Source organism: Sinocyclocheilus anshuiensis, unplaced genomic scaffold (assembly GCF_001515605.1).
Source record: "Sinocyclocheilus anshuiensis isolate Anshui unplaced genomic scaffold, SAMN03320099.WGS_v1.1 scaffold1200, whole genome shotgun sequence".
Taxonomy (NCBI): domain Eukaryota; kingdom Metazoa; phylum Chordata; class Actinopteri; order Cypriniformes; family Cyprinidae; genus Sinocyclocheilus; species Sinocyclocheilus anshuiensis.
The window spans coordinates 103572-110193 of NW_015542405.1; the positions used below are offsets into that span (position 1 = coordinate 103572).

General features: G+C 36.8%; 1 pseudogene; it reads right to left on the reverse strand.

The window, feature by feature from the left end:
• Positions 1–1440: 1440 nt before the first annotated feature.
• Positions 1441–6622, reverse strand: part of LOC107693010 (heterogeneous nuclear ribonucleoprotein L-like) — a 50284-nt pseudogene continuing 45102 nt past the window's right edge.

The window sequence follows — 6622 nt, forward strand, 5'->3', positions numbered from 1 at the left end:
CACACACACTCTCTCTCTCACTCACACACACACACACACACACACACAGTCATCATGTTGTGGTGTCAGAGCAGTGTGTTCTGTCAGGTTGTGTCTCATGTGTGATGGATGACAGACAGTCATGTGACCTGCAGGTGTTTAATGGCAGCACATGCTCACAGTGAACTGCTGATGTGTTGAGTCAGTTACACACATGAAGCTCATCACGTTCCTCTCGCTGCAGCCGCTGAAGAACCCAGACACACATCAGCCCATCAGCACCAGCTCAAGTTACTAATGCACTACTAGATCCAGCGCTGACCCGTTCAACTCCACAGATAAACCAAACATTAGCTGAAGCCTCAGAGCAGACTGATGAAATGATCACAGACTTCAGTATGACTACGATGATGATGATGATGAAGACATTCACAATCATTAGGTGAGTAACAGCCTTAATCATGAACCCCATTGAAATGCTGCATGTCAGTGTGTCCGGTTTCAACACATAAAACAAATGAAAATATTTAAAATAAAGATGTCAATTTATAAAAATGTGTTGAATTAGTATTTGTTTATTGCCCTTTCCTAATTTTAGATACAGTTCCTTCATGTTATTTACACATTTGAAAATATGATTTTATTTTGTGATGATTTTTGTCTTGTTTTCAGTTGAATAAATGTTGACAGCTGAGTGAAGAGAAAAAACTTTGACTGCATTTAGATCAAACTAAACACTTCAACACAGACCTGAAGGCTTCACATCAAGCTTTCTGCAGGTCTCATGAAGTTGTAATCCACTCTTCCACAAATTAAGGCCTGAAAACATTTTTAAATCAGAGCAGAACGTCTTCATAATTCATATTAGTTCATAAAGTCATGGTCAAGATGCATTTACTGGAGGTGCAAAATGAAGATATTAAGTCTGATCTGAATCAAGAGTTTATGATTAAAACAGGAACAAATATCTGCCAATGAGGAATGAAACCTTTCCTTTGAATCAAGTCGATTTCTCTATTCTTCTTTAAATCATTAACTCACTTGATCTTGATTCAGTTTCTCAGAAAACAAGACTTCTTATTTTAAGTCATTTAGTTTCTCCAGTAAATGTATCTTGATTTGAGAATCTTAAATTCAGCAGCACTTTTTTTGCAGTGTGATCAGAAATAAGTTATTTCCGTATTCTAGTTAAAGTTATTTTTTAGTAAAATCAATTAAAAAGTAATAGAGCTCAAACTCTTGCTAAAACAAGCAATTTTTTTGCTCTCTAGACATTTACATTTGCAGACCATTCTAACGAGTTTTACACGGCAAAAAATGATTTTCTTCTTTAGTATCTTTGTCTTGTTTTCTAGTATAAATATCTACAAATTCTGGAATTAAGATGCGTTTACTTGACAAGTAAAGTGACTTAAACAACATGACAATGACTGTCATGTTTTCTGAAAATATTATACAAGTACACTTGACAACATGACAATGACTGTCATGTTTTCTGAAAATATTATCCAAATTTTGTTAAGTTTTTGCTTAAAACAAGTAAAAATGTCAGACCTGCAGAAACTCTGTTAGTGGATCATAAAGGTGAGCATCACTTCATGTTACAGTACTGTACAGAGAGATTATGAGCTGAACTAATGGTGCAAACCGAGTTAACTACAAACTAACTAGTAGTCATATATCGGCTGGTCTGAACTTACTGTACATCTGTCACACACAGCTGTGAAGCGTTGATCATGTGACGTGTGTCTGGATCAGGGCTGCAGTCACATACATCAACCAAACCCAGAACTACAGGTCATGTGACTAGTTAAGCGGTTAACCCTGCGGCTGATCTGTTAGTCTCTAGTGAACCCGCTGCTGTACACATAAATAATAGTGTTCATCGCGTATTCAGCTGGTCCTTCAGTTTCTCCAGTTGAGATGATGATGGTCATCAAACGCTAGTGTCCTTCATCACCTCTTCCTGCGGTTCATCTGGAGTGACATCATCATATTCTACATCCAGACTGTGTGTGTGTGTGTGTGTGTGTGTGTGTGTGTGAAAGTGTGTGTTGAGTGTGAGTGTGAGTGTGTGTGTGTGTCTGTGTGTGTTAGTTTCCTGGTTTGATCAGATTTACAGATGAAAAACTAAAGAGGACTAAAACCGAAGGAGAGTTGGGTCTGAGAGGAGCAGCAGGAGCAGGAGGAGGTGAGGAGGATGAAGATGATGATGAAGATGGTGGTGTCAGTCGCTCCGGCTCAGAGGTGTGAGGAGGTGGAGAAGCACAGCTTCATGGTGTACGGGTTCGAACCGTCTGAAAAACAACAACAAAACGCGATGAACACGAAACAAACGCTCAGCTTCAGCTCATCTGCTCTGTCTACAGCTGCGCTCAAACCTTCACAGGATCTGCTAAATGTTCATTATTTAAGAGAGGGATCATACAAAACACAACTGAGGGACTCATGTGCATCTATTCCAAAAGCCTCAGATGTTCACTGATGGATTGAGAGCTGGGGGGTGAAAACTTTTGAACATTTATCTTAGTTTGTCTTCATGTAAACATCGCCTGGAACTTCTGAAGGGCAGTGCCAGATGAAAAAATATGATATTTAAACAAACTAAGAAAAAATGACATTATAATTCTGTTCAAAAACACGACTTGGGGGTGAAAACTTTTGAACAGAATGACGATGTGTAAATTTTTCATAGTTTGTCTTCATGTAAACATCACCTGGATCACCCGGAGCTTCTGAAGGGCAGTACGACATGAAAAATACATGACATTTAATAAACTAAGAAAAAATCACCCATGATCACCATCCTGTTCAAAAGTTTTCACCCCCAGCTCTCAATGCGTCGTGTTTTCTTCTGGAGCATCAGTGAACCCTTTTTCTTACACAAATCATAATTTGGTAGATCTTGCCCTATAATTACAAATGAAATAAAGGTCTGTGCTGGAAAAAAAACAATAGACACAATGGTTTTACTGGTTATAATGGGATTTGTATTGGTTTTAATGGAAACTGTAATGGACCCTGTGGGTCTCTACTGGTAATTGGTCGCCTTCTATTGGTGGCTTGTTAAAACCACTAAATCCTAATGGACCATGTCCCAAAACATGCTACAGAAAACCATGTTTTAATAGTTTTAATGGTTAAAAGTTGATGGTTTGTAATGGTATTTGTAGTGGAAACCATTAGGATTTTCAGTGATGGTTCTATTGTTTTTTCAGCAGGGTTTTAATGGCATCCTCTGTAAGTTTAAAACTGATAAAGTTAAATTCAGTTTCACACAGAATAAAATACAGCTGAGACTGATTCATAATGATATTATTATCCGAAATATATTTCATAAGTGACTGAAATATTCTGTATTACTGATGTAACAAAAAACACATTTTAATATACACTAAATACTTGTCTTTCTAATTCCATCTTTCCTGTGCTAACATCTGATGGTTTGGTGGTCACTCACTGGGGATCCGGATCTGATAGTGGTTGAGGACCGTCAGAACCTCCACGGCGTGAGTCTTACTGTCGAACTCCAGCAGGCCAGAGATGGTCTTTGAGCTGGCTGTGGATGCAGACACACACACGTCACGTCAGATCAACCACATCACAGACATTTCTACATTTCAGCAGAACTCAGACTCACGTTTGGCGTCAAACACTTTGTATTTGCTGAATCCTGGGACGCTGTGTTCTGTGCATAACTGCAAAACAGCAGACGATAGTGAGACACACGACACTCATCACCTGCTTATTTACCCGTCTATACACAGTTATGAATGCTAAAGCCTAACCCTAACCCTGACAGACAACTCCGCACTCTAACAGTGGAAAAAAGCTTTAGTTACTTTATTTTTATACCATTTTTTTTTTCAAAAGAGGACGTCCTTAAACTGAGGTTTTGTCAGATTTAACTGACTTCTGGGGACAAATTTGTTTGCAAATTTTGCAAATTGGGTGACCTGAACCTTTCGGATAATGAGATTCAATAATATAAAATATTAATAGTTATTATATGATATTTAGACAAACTAAGAAAAAATGACATCATTATAATTCTGTTCAAAAACACGACGTGGGGGTGAAAACTTTTGAACAGAATGACGATGTGTAAATTTTTCATAGTTTGTCTTCATGTAAACATCACCTGGATCACCCGGAGCTTCTGAAGGGCAGTACGACATGAAAAATACATGACATTTAATAAACTAAGAAAAAATCACCCATGATCACCATCCTGTTCAAAAGTTTTCACCCCCAGCTCTCAATGCGTCGTGTTTTCTTCTGGAGCATCAGTGAACCCTTTTTCTTACACAAATCATAATTTGGTAGATCTTGCCCTATAATTACAAATGAAATAAAGGTCTGTGCTGGAAAAAAAACAATAGACACAATGGTTTTACTGGTTATAATGGGATTTGTATTGGTTTTAATGGAAACTGTAATGGACCCTGTGGGTCTCTACTGGTAATTGGTCGCCTTCTATTGGTGGCTTGTTAAAACCACTAAATCCTAATGGACCATGTCCCAAAACATGCTACAGAAAACCATGTTTTAATAGTTTTAATGGTTAAAAGTTGATGGTTTGTAATGGTATTTGTAGTGGAAACCATTAGGATTTTCAGTGATGGTTCTATTGTTTTTTCAGCAGGGTTTTAATGGCATCCTCTGTAAGTTTAAAACGGATAAAGTTAAATTCAGTTTCACACAGAATAAAATACAGCTGAGACTGATTCATAATGATATTATTATCCGAAATATATTTCATAAGTGACTGAAATATTCTGTATTACTGATGTAACAAAAAACACATTTTAATATACACTAAATACTTGTCTTTCTAATTCCATCTTTCCTGTGCTAACATCTGATGGTTTGGTGGTCACTCACTGGGGATCCGGATCTGATAGTGGTTGAGGACCGTCAGAACCTCCACGGCGTGAGTCTTACTGTCGAACTCCAGCAGGCCAGAGATGGTCTTTGAGCTGGCTGTGGATGCAGACACACACACGTCACGTCAGATCAACCACATCACAGACATTTCTACATTTCAGCAGAACTCAGACTCACGTTTGGCGTCAAACACTTTGTATTTGCTGAATCCTGGGACGCTGTGTTCTGTGCATAACTGCAAAACAGCAGACGATAGTGAGACACACGACACTCATCACCTGCTTATTTACCCGTCTATACACAGTTATGAATGCTAAAGCCTAACCCTAACCCTGACAGACAACTCCGCACTCTAACAGTGGAAAAAAGCTTTAGTTACTTTATTTTTATACCATTTTTTTTTTCAAAAGAGGACGTCCTTAAACTGAGGTTTTGTCAGATTTAACTGACTTCTGGGGACAAATTTGTTTGCAAATTTTGCAAATTGGGTGACCTGAACCTTTCGGATAATGAGATTCAATAATATAAAATATTAATAGTTATTGTAGAAACTCGTCAAATTAAAAAAAATTAAAAAAGTCAAATTTTATAATCAAAAATACTGACAAAAGTGAAGACAGAACAATTTTAGCAGCAATTACTGAAGCTAACGACACACAGACGGTGTTATTATAGTTCACTAAAATAAAACCATAAAACATTTTCATTACTTGAAATAAACTTGACATCAATTGAAATAAAATAAAATAAATATGTAAACAATTGTTTCAGCTCGATGCCAAGGTAACATTTATTTTTATTTAGTTTAACTTGATGTACTAAAATAACTAAAACTATAACAAATTTATAAAAACTATTTAAGTATTTATATGAACTATTCGTAACTACTGTATAATAATAAAAATAATATTTTTTTAAACAACTAATAAAAATGACAAAACACACAACAAAATCACTTTAAAATTAAAATGAATTTAAAACTAATCCTATTAATAGTATCTCAACGTTTCAGTTAACATTTATTTCATTTTAAGTAACAGAAATGTTTTGTATGGTTTTAATTTTTAATTTGAACTTTAATAACCCTGCCTGCTTGATTTTACCTATTTCCAAAAAAAGAAAATAGAAACTAATTCAAAATATGAATAGAAACTATAATTGTAACACTTTACAGTAAGTTCTTATTTGTTGTCTCATTAATTAATGCATTAACTAACACGTATTAATAATGAGCAATATATTTGTACAACATTTATTAAACTATGTTAATCTTAGTTAATAAAAATGTTCATGTTGATGTTAGTTCACACTGCCTTAACTAAACTTAACAGAGACAGCTTTTGATTTTAATAATGTATTAGTAAATGCTGAGAGTAACTAAGTTAGTTACTAACATTGTTAGTTTGTGCTAGCTAGTGAAAGCCTATTGTGAAGTGTTACCACTATAATAGCAGGGTCAAATAAAGATGTAAGAGATGTGTTTCAGGCGTTTTGCGGGCGTCTCACCCGCTGCAGGTCGTCCTTGCTGATGCAGGGTGGCACGTTGTAGAAGTGCAGCACACAGGAGGGCGGCTGGATGATGTTCTTGGATGCCTGGCCGGCGCTGGTGAAGCGGTTGTTACGAGTCATAGCGAAGTCCTTATAGCTGCTGGAGCCGTCCTCCAGCTCAAACACCTGACTGGGGATCACAGCGTGCTGCTTCGACACGCTACACACACACACACACACACACACACACACGACACACACAGAACAT